General features: G+C 51.0%; 1 long non-coding RNA gene across 1 annotated transcript; it reads left to right on the top strand.

The window, feature by feature from the left end:
• The first annotated feature begins 7,336 nt into the window (after nt 1–7,336).
• LOC146821476 (uncharacterized) lies at nt 7,337–14,059 on the top strand. The gene is made up of 3 exons (XR_014962723.1): nt 7,337–7,454; nt 12,462–12,842; nt 13,612–14,059. It is a non-coding gene; the product is annotated as an uncharacterized LOC146821476 (long non-coding RNA).
• Nucleotides 14,060–14,443: the final 384 nt, after the last annotated feature.

Here is a 14,443-nt window from a genome sequence, read left to right as displayed (position 1 = left end):
AGACCCGGCGCTTCAGGGAGATGGCCAAGGCGAACCTCGAGGCCAGCCAGGAAGACATGAAGAGATGGTATGATCACAATGCCTCCTCCGTCGAGTTCGAACCGGGACAACAAGTGTGGGTGATGTCCCCCACCGAACCATGTGCCTTGCAAGATAAGTGGACGGGGCCCTTCAAGGTGGTCGAGCGCAAAAGCCCCGTCACTTACCTCATCGACATGGGGACCCCCCGGAACCCCCTTCGGGTCCTCCACACCAACAGACTCAAACCACACTTTGTGCGCTCAGAACTCAGCCTCCTGATGGCTACAGACAGTGGAGCAGAGGAGGACTCCGAACCCCTCCCGGATCTCCTGAAGACTCAGGAGAACAACGGTTCCGTGGACGGGGTCCGGCTCTCCGATGCCCTCACCCCAGAGCAACGCCAGGGCTGCCAGGACCTCCTGCTGCGGTTCGCTTCACTGTTCTCCCTCACTCCCGGGGTCACCCCGTGGTGCTTGCACGACGTGGACACCGGGGACAGTCCCCCTATCCGACACCGGGCCTACCGCGTACCAGATCGGGTACGGGCCTGCATACAAGAGGAAGTGGCCAAAATGCTCACGATCCGGGTCATCGAGCCCTCGGACAGTCCCTGGGCCAGCCCGGTTGTATTGGTCCCCAAAGCCGCTGCCCCCGGCACCACACCTGAACTGAGATTCTGCGTCGACTACCGGGGCTTGAACGCTGTCACCCGAACCGACGCTCATCCTATCCCCAGAGCGGATGAATTGATCGACCGGCTGGGGGCCGCCCGCTACCTCAGTATCTTCGACCTAACAGCGGGCTACTGGCAGATCGGTCTCACACCCCGGGCTCAAGAACGATCCGCCTTCTCTACCCCCGATGGCCACTACCACTTCAAGGTCATGCCCTTCGGCATGAAGAACGCCCCCGCTACATTTCAACGTCTTGTGAACCAGGTCTTGGCGGGGCTCGAAGAGTTCAGCGCTGCCTACCTGGACGATATCGCTGTATACAGCCGCCACTGGTCCGACCCCCTCCTCCACCTCCAGGAGGTCCTACAGGCCCTCCAGCGGGCCGGCCTCACGATTAAGGCCGGCAAATGCCAAATTGGTCAAGGGTCCGTGACCTACCTGGGGCACCAGGTGGGGAGCGGCCTGGTGGCCCCACTGCAACTGAAGATTGCTGCCATCCAGTCCTGGCAGCCTCCCGTCACCCAGACCGAAGTCAGAGCCTTCTTGGGGCTCACCGGCTACTACCGGCGGTTCGTGAGGGACTACGGCAGCATTGTGGGGCCCCTCACGGGTCTCACGTCCAAGAACCAACCGAAGCGGATTAACTGGACCCCCGATTGTCAAGCGGCCTTCGAAAAGCTGAAGGCCGCCCTGTGCACCGCCCCTGTGCTCCAGGCCCCCGATTACAGTCGGGAATTCGTAGTACAGACAGACGCCTCCGACCACGGCATCGGAGCGGTCCTTTCCCAAGTGAACCCCGAGGGTCATGACCAGCCGGTGGCCTTCATCAGCCGACGTCTCCTGGCCCGAGAACAGCGCTGGAGCACAATCGAGAGGGAGGCCTTCGCAGTGGTGTGGGCCCTCAAAAAGCTCCGGCCCTATCTCTTCGGTACCCACTTCCGGGTACAAACCGACCATAGACCCCTGCAGTGGCTGATGCAGATGCGGGGGGAAAACCCAAAACTATTGCGCTGGTCCATCTCCCTGCAGGGAATGGACTTCACCGTGGAGCACCGACCGGGCCAAGACCACGCCAACGCAGATGGCCTGTCCCGCTTCTTCCGCCTCGACGAGGAGAGTCCCAAGAAGATGGGTGACTCTCCCCGCCTTCAGCTGGGGGGGACGCATGTTGGACAGGCCACCCGAAGGGCTTGCTCCCTCCCCGCATGACAGGGCCCAAGCCCCGGCCCACCAGGCGGGACCCACGAGAACCACCCGCACCCCGTCTCCCGACGGAACTCCTGCCCTCGGACCTCCATGTATCACGGGCCCAAGCCACCACCGGCTCCCTCGGCCGGGTCAAGCCGCCATCTTGGGCCCTGCGCCACGAGGCCGCGTGGCCTCCCCCCGACCCTAACCCTGGGCCTGGCCGGCCCCGACATCCCGGCACCACCATCCACCCAGGAGGTGAGCGGACCACTTGGCAGGTCAATGGGAGAACGAAGCGCCAAGGACTCTCCCCCGCCAGGTGACGATCGCCTCCAGCTCCCCCAGGCACCGGCTCCACCCCCCCGCTGGGTGTCTGGACACCTTCATCCCGGACCCTCCGACCTCCAAGTGCGAGGGTCCGGACATCAAAGGGCACCTGCCCTATAACTGGAGCAGCTCCGGAGCAGGAAGGCAGTTGTATCCTGGAGTCGAGAGACACCGAGAGAACTCATCCTTGACGGACTACTGGCGCTGCCGTAGCCCTATCTTGTGAACTATCGACCTGCCTGCTGGCGCTGCCGCGGCCTTCTGCAACATCCATCCTCGTCGGGACCTGCTGGCGCTGCCGCGGCCCGTTGTAACGACCATCTTCACCGGGACCGGCTGGTGCTGCCGCGGACCGTACCTCGACCATCTTCACTGGGACCTGCTGGCGCTGCCGCGGACCGTGTATCGACCATCTTCACTGGGACCTGCTGGCGCTGCCGCGGCCCGTACCAGCTAGACCACCAAGCTCGAGGATTGTGAGCTACCCACTATACCACCTCAACTACCAGACTGGTAACCAGACTATCCCGCTACCCCCTTTCCCCATCTTGAGAGACTTGAATCGAGGGGACCCCTGAGTCCAGACCTCCTTGTACCTTTTCATCGTACCTTAAGAAGTGCTTATAAAGAACGCTAACTCATCTCCTTGTGTGGTATCTGTCTGTGGGGGGGGGAAGTTATTTGTCTGTACGATCGCTGGAGACGGCTCTCCCCGGAGACCTCTCCCCTTGTCCTCGGCCGACCCTCCCGGTCCGTCTAACAACGACTACAACGCATCCAAAACGCCACCGCCCGACTGATCGCCAGCATCCCCCGCCGTAGCCACATCACCCCCCACCTGAGAAACCTACACTGGCTCCCCTGCGACAAGAGGATCACCTTCAAGCTCCTCACCCATGCACACAAAGCACTCCACAACACTGGACCAGCCTGCCTGAACAGCAGACTCAACTTCTACACCCCGACTCGCCAGCTCCGCTCCGCCAGCCTCGCCCTCGCCGATGTCCCCCGCATCCAACGAACAACCTCCGGTGGCAGATCCTTCTCCTACCTCGCCGCCAAGACCTGGAACACCCTCCCTACCCACCTACAACAGACCCAAGACCTGCTGGCCTTCAGAAGACTCCTCAAGACCTGGCTCTTCGAGCAGTAGCGGCTCCCCCTCCCCTCAGCGCCTTGAGACCCTCACGGGTGAGTAGCGTGCTATACAAGTACTGTGATTGATTGATTGATTGATTGTTCTCAGTGTCACTACAGCCTGTCAATATTCAGATGTTCACCAACACGGACCCGACATCGTTATCCTACGATTTGCTTTGAGGCTGACCCAGGCCTTGGGACATCCCGAAGGATTCCAATGTTACTGCCTGGAACACACACACCTCACTCAACGTTTGAATTAATTTTTCTTTACTCTAGACCATCGTGGACCAGGCCTATTTGTCTTTCATACAATCTACACTGCACCCACTAGACCGGTGGGGAGCGCAACTTCGTATATAGCAACTACATTCCAATACTAATACTCACAGTATCAGCCCTGGTGAAGTTCTCTGCATGAAAACGAAACGGGTTGGCTGACTTTAAAACTCTGATTGCGTGAGAGTTAATCGACTGAAAATAAAGATTTTTTTGAACATTCAATATTGACTTTCTGGACTTCGTTACCAGGAGCACGCCCAACCCCTGCAATATTCAGATGTTATTTTAAATTTGCCAATTCTGACATTCTGTTTCCCATGCATAATCGTGACCTAAATCTTCTATGATAATACTGCAGAATCCTCTCCACATGCTGGGTTCTCTAACCTATCTCTACTTGTGAAGCAATCCTAACTCGTATCAATAGACTGCAACTCATTCACGTTTGCACATATGTTTAATGAAGCTAACCTGTGATGCTCTGCTCTTGCAAGGACTGATCACCTGATTTTTTTATGTCACTGATCCTTTATTTGCTTGAAATATTTCCCACTTCTGCATGTGACATATGTATGTCAGCTTGTTTGTAAAGATGTTTTTGCACTGCACCTTTTTGGAATGTGCCATAACCAGGGCCGCTAGAATTATGCGGCAGGGGAGGGCCAAATTATGCGGCAGGGTGAGTAATTTTTCCCCCCAAGAAAGGGCAAATAATGTGGCGTAATAATGCAGCAGATTTTGTGATAGTGTTATTTCATTGTTTTGTCATTTTTACACTTAACACTGTCTGGGCATTGGTTGCACCTCCTTTTATACCAGTTTTGAACCCAAATATAGCAATAAGCAACAGAAAGATGGCAAGTAAAGCTTTGCAAATGGCCTTCCACAATCCCACAGCATGTGGTGCAACGGTTTTTTAGGTCTCGCCTGAGCCAGCGCTTTAGCGCTGCTCTCGCGAGAGCTTTTGTAAAAGGGGGATCTGGAAGTGCAAACTAATGCTTTTCAGGCCTCTAAATACAGTGCATGTGCTCCGGGCGCGCGCACCATTTGGCAGCCTGAAAAGCACTGCCTGATCAGTTTTGCGGCCGCTTTGATGTCCTCAGTGAGCCGCGCAGCCACTGAGGACATCAAAGCGGCCGCGAAAGTGCACAGCATTTGCCACCCCCTTCCTGCTTGTTACTTCACTGCTGCTTTGAATAGATGCATCATAGAGGGATGTCATCTTTCGGGCTCCAAATAATGGCCTGTCCCAGGCAGATCCTCCGTGCTCACAGTAGGCACACACAATGCATAAAAGGACCATTCTGCGGGCACCCATTCGAGGAGCAGGACGAGCGTGGGTTGTGGCCACGAAGCGCAGGGACGCCACGCATAAGCCAGGGTGCATGCGCAAAAACGCCACAGCACCTGCTTGGGCAACATCTGGCGCCAGCGGAAACAGCTGTACGGCTCGGCAGTTGGCACTCACAATTACTCAGTGAGCGCCACCAAAGAGCGAACAAATGCGCATAGTTCCGCTGGGACACGGAAGAAGAGTCCCTTGCCTGCGCTTCCAGACTCTGCTGCCAGCAGAAGGCTCTCCAACCACCCGGCGATTATCGCGCCTTTTGCGCTTTTCACCTCGGCTCCTCGGAGTGGCCCTTTTCTGGGGCACTTTGCTGCCGCGTGGAGGTGCAATGCGAGGCCTCCCCATGTGTGCCTCGTGGCTCCCAGATAATTACCGGCCCTGCGTGCCTGTTTCCTGTATGCCAACCATGTTTGTCAGCCTAGCTGGCAGTAACGCTGGCATGCTTTCTGAGAGGGACTGTTCACGAGAAGCAACTGAGAGGGGCTTTTCCTCCCACTCGCCTTCTGTTCTCTCCCCGCACACTCCCACACACTCTTCCCCCAATTCACCCACGGCCCGTGCCCACCCCTTCCCTACTCTCTTTGGTTCTACCTTGGCAGCTAGAAAGTGAACTTCGTGCTGTGCGTGCCATGGAATGCGCCAAGGAACTGCCGCCGGCGCCCTTAGTCTCCTCTCCAGCTGCTGCCCAGCTGTGCCCTTGAGGTGTCACCACGACGTCACTCACATATGATATGACTGCTTCTTCTGGTCTTCAGTCAGGGGTCACGTGGTTTGAGGGGCTCATCGCCCCCAGAGTCCCGCACGCCCGAAAATAATGCTTTATTTTTCAGTTACCAAGACTGAGAGTTTGTTCACGGGCCGAGCCCAAACAAGTTATAGGGATTACGGTTAAATAAAACCATATAATTAAGGCAGTTAAGGATCACAGTGCTGGCATTCAAAATATAAAAAAAAAATACCAAGAAATTGATTAGCGAAAAAATATGAGAATAATAGAAAGGGAGAAACGGTACTGATAATAAATAAACTTTTCTCGCAACAATTATATGAAACAAGCATTGGCATAGCCAATAGGTCTTGCTTTTGGGACCTTATAAGAATTTACTATGCAGCACAATATCCTTGGTGCAACAACATCAACTAATTGCATGGCTAAACACTTATAAGATCCCAAAGGCGAGACCTATTGGCTATGCCAATGCTTGTTGGTAACTTTAGATCCCCAAACACTTTTTTTTCTGCAATCTTCAGATTAGGAAGCAAATGATCGATTATGTGGTAAATACGTCAAGGCCATAGTTATGTGGGAACCTCCACGTCCTCGAAACCACATAATTCCAGTGGTCCTGAGTATGGATGGGCCACAGTGATGGTTTATTAATGCCTAGGCAGGCTTTACACACACAGGTTTATGTAAAGTGAAAGCAAACCCTCTTTCCCTCCCTCCCAACAAGCCATCTGCAGTCTCAGTGCAAAAAAAACCATTGTCCATTACAGGAAGTGAGGTTTGTTCTCAGGGGATACTCAGTACGTGTACTAACAGCATGGCCCTCTGTGGCGCAGACAGACGCTGCTGTCTACATGTTGCTGTTTTACTTGTCCCAAATAATATGCGCTAATCTAAATGTATTTACAAGTCGTTTATTGATTTCAAGAGCAAATTGCTGAAGCAATAACGCGCAAGTTCACGTAGATATTGCTAAGAGTGTTGGAGAAATCTAATGGACTTATTAAATAACGGGCAACAGCCTCTGGCAAAGCAATTATCGTTAAAAAAAAGTTGTTTGCTCTGTAAATTGAAACTAGTTCGGTCGGGATTCTCTACCCGCTTAGTGATCGTCTGGCCTGACCCGTCTGTAGGTTGTCAATGCCTGGAGAGAGCAGATCGGCTGGGGGAGGGGAGGGGGCTCAGGTTGCCACATGTATGCAGGAACAAGAGAGAATTCTAGAATTCGCTCGTTCAAAAATAAGAGAGGCTTGTGTGTGTGTGTGTTTTTTTAACTTTGGGAACACACCATACGATTTTTTCTAATCCTTTAATCAGCAACAGAAAAGAGAAAAAACATGTTTACATGTTTGACGATATCGAAAGAACGGCCGTTTGCAATCATGTGAGCAGAGTGGCGCAATGAATCAGTGTTGGTATCAAACTGTTAAAAGTGGCCACTGGTAAACCACACTAAACAGGATCTGTCCAATGTTCGCCTTAATTGGGAGCTTGGGCCCTTCCTGTGTCAGCACACAGCCCGCTGTTTACAAACACTTCGTATTGTGCAGGCGGGAGATAGGCCGGGCCAAGGTTCAAAGCAGGTTTCCCAACTTCAGCCGGAATGTGCTGCGGTTGCAGTTTCCCTCCTGTGTGCCCAGTGAGGTGAGTCACACAAACTGAACAACATCTGAGAGCTGCTATCAGGCGCGCGGGGGAGGGGAGGCTGGGGGACGCCAGCGGCTTCTCCTCAACTCCCACTGGCAATGTAGGTTGAACATGTTTACATTTTTTTCTTTAAAAGAAAAGGGGGTAAATCACTGTTGGGAGAATTATTGCTAAGTGGCGCGACACCACGCACGGGGAGACAATTGCTATTTCAGTCAGCAATAAATAGCTTCTGTGATCATTTTCCAAAACATATGTATTCACTCTGTCGTTAATCATCAAATGAATTAATCCAATGTACTTTTTTCCCCAAATACATTCTCTGTTCCCTAGATGTAACTTTTTCGCACGAGCATGGGAGCGGGTATCATAAGCATCAAATGTAGTGTTTCCTGTACGAATTTAAGGACAAAGGAAAGTAGTGCTAATGTGCTGTCTATTTATTTTTATCGTAGTAGTTTTATATAGCGCGAATTCGACCCGAAGGTATTGAAACGGTTTACATGAGCACCAATTAACTTGTATAAAGTCACGCTCATGTTTTTTAGGCACAGGAATATTAAGTGATTTGCCCAGGATCACAGGATGTGGCGCTGACGCCGATGTCGTGTTCCCCAAGTCCAAAGTCTGCAGCTCTGCCTGTAACGTCACATCCTCTCCCAGATTCAGATGCATGCATTATGGGAATGTTTCTTATGACCTTTGTTGCTTTATAGAAGGCTGTATTGAGTAGTGCTCCCTCACCCCCAAAGGTGGAACCGTTTTGCTCGTCCATTAAAAGTCTCGATAACTATAAGACGTGCCATCAAGCAGCACCCATCCCCGCCCCCCTGACATACTGTCGGAATCATGAGGGGCCTTCAGACGGAATGTCTCTGCCAGAGCGACGGACTGTAGTGGAAGGCGCTGCGGCTCGGGTGGGGACACCAAACAGACTATTTTTACAGTGGAATGTGCCAATAGCGGACTGCTCCACCGCCTCGAGGGTGGCAAATGGCGATACTATTTTGTTTTCGTAAGTGTCAAGCCGTTAAAAAAAAGGATGTATGGTCTTAATGTCCTCCAAGTCTGAGACTGTCTCTTCATAAGTACTAGCTATAATAGGCCTGTGACTGCGAAGTCTCTATTTTTCCATCACTGAGGGGGTATTACAAAGTGCCCAATTCAGCACATGTAGAACAATAATATATATATATCATCGTTAGAAGGTAAGAATGCAAAGGGAAAAAATGCCACTTTTATGCCAGCAACAGGACAGCCTCGATCTGACACGCACTAAAAAGCTGTTAAATAAAATACACAACAGACGCCCGCTCTCATTAGAGGACTGTAATAGCGCCTAGCTTCCAAATCACCCGTGTGGTATGCGACACCAACAACTGGTCCTGGATTGTCGGTCATTACAGCGCAGCACTTAGTGATTGGTAGTGGCACTTTTAGTTTCCGAAGGGTCCCGCAGATTCCAGCATGCGACGTGTTTGACTGAATATACCCACCTTGAATGGACCCACTGGCACCCTCGTTAGACCTTCAAGCATGCTACACTCGCTCCCCTCTGTTCACTGCCCCAGTCCACTAAAAGTGAATAGTATATTCAACCCTTCTAGGGATCACCATAGTCTAGTCAGTGAAGTAGCAGGGCTGTCGTGGGCCCTAACGCAAGCAGAGCAAACGCCCCAGCCACACCCGTGTATGGATTTAAAAAAACCAGCAATTGGGGTACCCTCCTGCCCTAGGATGGCTGCACTGCTGACCGCTAACCACTGCCTCCCCTTCTCAACTCAAAGAAGAGGTAAAGGTGCAGAGTGCCCAATACATGTTGGACACCTTCAACATGGCTGACCTTATTGTCAATAACATTTGCATTCTGGTACTTGTAGTTTATTGAATGGCCCACGCGTTCTAATTGCGTTTGGCTAACGTGGATCACGTGATTTGCAGCTATGGCGAGTGACGGATTCGTCAGAATAATCCAGACTGTACTTCCCTCAAACCATCCCCAGTAATCCAATTAGAGAGGCGAGACATACGGCACAGCGAGCTTTTGCCGTGGTCACACTTTGTCACCGTGAGGCCGGCACCTGAGGCAATGAAACAGTATCATGGCAGTCATCTAGCGCTGCTGGCCTCAACAAAGAGTCCTTTCTGTGTGCCCGCATCTGCGCACGTATTCAATTTAATCAGCATTCTGTGAAGGAAACCAGGGGTCAATAGATTGTGGGGGAAGGGACGCCCCATTCTTAAAACTCAAGTTATAAAGACTGTCTTACATGCAATGTAAATTGTTGTGATGTGAATGAGTGTGATATGCTGAGAAACACGTTCAATGGTGCTAACAATAGTGGCTGCTGAAAACAAATATGCTGACCGCCACACCTCAAAATATCTTCCAGCTGCTACTCGACTCCACCCCGAGTGACTCAATTCTATTTCTGAAGTGACGACTTTCATAACACTCTTGACTTTATTTTCCCAATCGATGATGGAGTTCCAATTCTCTGCACTGTGTCTTCTTGGATTCAGTGGGCCACTCAAGGCGCTATGCAGATATTCGTATTTCACGTTCGGAAGATTATAACAACATTGACCGAACCTTGGTGGGAAGGAGTCGGAGCTGCTAGCTTGGCCTGCGTGTAAAGGTTACTGGGGCACGTTTGTTTGTTTTCTTTTGGGTAAACAGTGACTATTTGTTTCTGCGCTGCCCTCAAATTAACCAAACCACAGCATATTCACAGCACTTCCAAAACAACATAAGATAGAGAACAATTTTCAAAACAACTCGTGAAAGGTGTAGGAGCAGTTCACCACCACCCACGCGGGGCGTCTACTCCACACCCCCCTCGCTGAGACCTTCTCGCCTGAGAACGTGCAGTAGAGAAGGTGGAAAAGCAGCGCGTGACCCTGTCACACGTGCCCCTAGTCAGGTCGGATTTCCTGTCTGCCCAATGAGAACGCGTGAACCAGGACAATAGGATGCACTGGGGTTAGGAGCATGACGTCGAGACAGAGGCAAGAACTGATGAGGGAGGTGCGGGCAGCGGCAGTAGCTAGCTCTGTTGTTTCATTGGTCGTTGTACACGCAAGGAAATGAATGCCCCCTCCCCCCCATGTTTGAATTATATAAAATACAGCAATAATTACGGTTCTGTGGGTCCCACCGGCCTATGGGCTCCCTTGCTACTGCACCCGTTTCACCAATGGAAGCCACGCCCCTGTGCAGGTGAACATGTATGTTACTTACTACCAGAAGCTGAACATAACTAGTGATAGGAGATGGGTCAAAGTAGCATCCACTTGTGTACCTCGTTAACAATGTACTGTGAACAGAACGGTCAGCAGCTTTGAGTGGTTAACGAGTTATTTTAAATGCTGGTATAGGCTGGGAAGTTCAGATGCATTTATTTGCATAGTATTTAGAAGCCAAACCGTGTGGGATACAAATAGCTGACTATATTATCACCCGCACCGCCCCTACAACATACACCAACATAGTTCACAGGCTAACAGGCACATGCTTCAAACAAAAATCAGCTCGCAAAGTTTGCGAATCGCTAAATATGCCTGTTTGCGATCGCAAATGACTGTACTCCAATGCATGAACCCACAATCTGCGAAAACACCTAATTTATTGACATATATTGCGAATCCTTATTTGCAATTTCAGTATTAGCGAATCCCAAATGCAAGAAAAATCGCAAGTTTCGATTTTACAGAAAAACGCAATTTTGCAAGTGCAATTTAAGAAGGATCCCAACCAGGTGGTAACCATGAGTGAGAATAACATACAGCTGAAATCAAACTGAAACCTACTTAAACACACCCAGAATGCCTCAGAACCATTCATAATGGCAGCGCTTTACCTGATGGCGAGGAGGATGAGGATCCAGGCAGCAGTACCCAGAATCAATCAATCAATCAGGAGTTGGTGAAGCACGCTACTCACCCGCGAGGGTCTCAAGGCACTGGGGGAGGGGTATGTCTAGCAGCTCCGATCAGTTGAAAAGCCAGGTCTTTAGTGCCCGTCTGAAGGAGAGTAGGGTAGTCGAGCGACTTAATTCAACTGGGAGAGCGTTCCATGCTGTGGCGGCAGTGTAACAGAAGGCTCTCCCTCCGGCTCTGCTTCGGTGGATGCGGGGGACCTCTGCCAGGGCGAGGTCGGAAGAGCGAAGGTTCCTCTTGGGTTTGTGGAAACTCATTCGGTCGTTGAGGTATTTGGGTCCGATGTTGTTCAGGGATTTGTAAGCGTGCGTGAGTAGTTTGTAGGTGACCCTCGTATCAATGGGGAGCCAGTGGAGCTCTCGTAGGTGCGGCGTCATGTGGTCCCGGCGTGGTAGTCCTAGGACGAGCCTGGCGGCGGCGTTTTGGGTGGTTTGAAGTTTGCAAAGTAGTGATTTGAGAATACAGGAGTGTATCTTCAGAGTCCGCATTACATTGCTAGGACAAACAGAAGAGGAAATATACGACACGTAAAGGCTGAATGGTGCCATGATCCTTGACTTAATAGAGGAATTGGATCCCATATTGCGGCATCAGACTCATAGGACCAATGCAATACCCACTCATGTGCAGGTCCTATGTTGCCTTCACCTACTTGCGTCAGGCAGTTTCCAGGGGGTAGTGGCAGTAGCTGGAGGGGTGTCACAAAGCGCCCTTTCACATTTCTTCAAATCATTCCTTCATGCCATGATGTCAAGGATCAACTTCCACATTAGCTTCCCCACAACCACACATGAACTGAATAAGACCAAACAGGAATTCTATCAGCTAGCCCGCTTCCCACATGTATTAGGTTGCATTGATTGTACCCATGTAGCAATATGTCCACCAGCAGACAATGAATATATATTTAGGAATTGGAAATGCTTTCATTCGCTAAACATACAGGTAGTCTGCAATGCAAAGTATATAATTACTGACATTGTGGCCCAATACCCGGGAAGCGCCCATGATTCCTACATATTTCGCCAGAGTGGCATACACACTCGTATGCTCAGGGGTGAATTCGGAGAGGGACATCTGCTTGGTAAACATGTGTTTTGATTTCACACAGACATTGAACGTATCCCAATGCATTGCCGACACTAACCTTTTGCTTATTTCACTCTAGGTGACAGCGCATACCCCGTGCATAACTACCTATTGATGCCATACCTCAATCTAACAACCCCCAATGAGCAGAGTTACAATGCTGCGCACATCTCCACCCGGAACATCATTGAGCGCACCTTTGGGCTGTTAAAGAGCCTCTACAGATGCCTACACAAGACAGGAGGCGCATTACAGTACAAACCCGACCAATGCTGCAGGATTGTGGCTGCATGTGCCATGTTACACAACATTGCCACTAGGAGAGGCATTTCCATTGAGGTGTCTGACAGTGAGTCCGAAGACGACAACCAGGAATGGCCACAACGACGTGCAGCACATGGAGCAAGTGCAGCAGAAGGGCGCAGGAGACGTACAGAAATCACACGTAACTATTTTTGATGTGAGTAATGACGAGACAATACACAGCTTCTTTAGAATGAACTATATTTTGTTCAAATGAAATAATTTGTAGTGTTGATGCACACGTATCAAGGGCACAGTAGCATATGTTTACCATTACTAAAAAAGATTCAAAGACATACTCATTTGACTTGAAAGTCAGTCACCAGTAATGTCCTTGGCAATGGTTACCTCACCATTGCTGAATGTCTCTAGACATACCAGTCTATCTCCTCCTCCCACGCACACCCAGACACCTTTCGCCTGCTTCACCTCCATCCCTCAGGTCAGATACGGAGGGTGTTGTGCTGCGAGTGTTGTGCCTCCTGCCAGTGGTGACAGGCATTGCCAAACTACTGAGGCTTGATGCCTCCTCACTCCCTCTCTTCCCCTTTCACGTTGTTGGCCCCAACAGTGGCAGCAGGTTTTTGTTCCACCGCATTTGTCACCTGGCCCAGTGCCCTGGCCACATCTCCACTACAATGGGACATCTCAGTCTGTATGTTGATGGACCGACGGGTCAGCAGTGCAGTGTTGGTGCCCAGGCGATTGTTTGCTCGTGTATAGCCGTGCAAGCAAAGCATCAACTGGCGATTCTGTCTTGTCTGTGTCACTTGTCCCTCCTTCATCACCCTGGTCAGCTCCTGCGTCTGCCTGTTGCCCTCCTACACAGCGGTGGTGAGTTCCCTCACGCAATCAGTCAGTCCAGCAATGTTGCCTGCCATCTTGCTTATTTGTGCCTGCACTAACCGCATGTTTCTTGCCTGCAGGTGCTGCACACCAAGCATCTGTGCCTCCAGACCACCCCAGATATCATTAAATTGTGCCGCATGCAGTGTGACGCCTGACCTTGCTCTGCGCCTCCGACTTGGGACTGTGCCATTCTGGACCGGTGCTTGAGGTGTCAACGTGGGTGTGCCTTGAGCCTAGCTTGTCTCTGCGTGCTTTGGGAGTCATCCTCAGTCTCCACGGTCTGCAGTGGAGCAACTGTAACCCTGCATGTCGTGGGCGCACGGGATGATGTCTGTGGGACCACAGGTGTGTCTATGTCATCCACAGCCGGAGTATCCTGGGTGACCATGTAGTCACTCTCCTCAGCCTCTCCTTCTTCTACATCTGTGATGTTAAACAGTGCAAATCTTAATTCATTCTGTGTGTGATGTCATGTCACATTATGCATCATTTTGCTCATAATAAATTTATGTCTGTCACACATTGCTCACGTATTCTGAGTTCTCATTGTGTGTTTGCTTGCAAACCCGCCTGCCCTGCCTGTGTCTCCCATAATGCACTTGGTTGTGGCTGGAAAATGTGCACTGGAGTTTCTTACTGAACATTTGTGCTGTACTGAGGTGATGTGCTAATTACAATATGTCTCTTCTAATGGTCACTTGCATGAACGTTACCTTGAGATGTGTTGGCCGCAACAGATGTGTCCAGCTGCGTCACTCCCACCACAGCTTCAGACAGGAGTGTGGACTCCACCAGGTCCTCCATGAGCGTGTTTGCAGGCTGTGCTGGTGGTCCCCCTCCAGTCTTCTTGGCTTCCTTCAGCCTCTCAGCAATCCTTTCTTTTGCCCGGCTGTGCAGGTCGTACCACGG

The sequence above is a fragment of the Triturus cristatus genome, chromosome 6 (assembly GCF_964204655.1).
Source record: "Triturus cristatus chromosome 6, aTriCri1.1, whole genome shotgun sequence".
Taxonomy (NCBI): Eukaryota; Metazoa; Chordata; class Amphibia; order Caudata; family Salamandridae; genus Triturus; species Triturus cristatus.
Note: the sequence above shows the minus strand (reverse complement) of the source record. Positions and strands in the feature narration are given on the sequence as shown.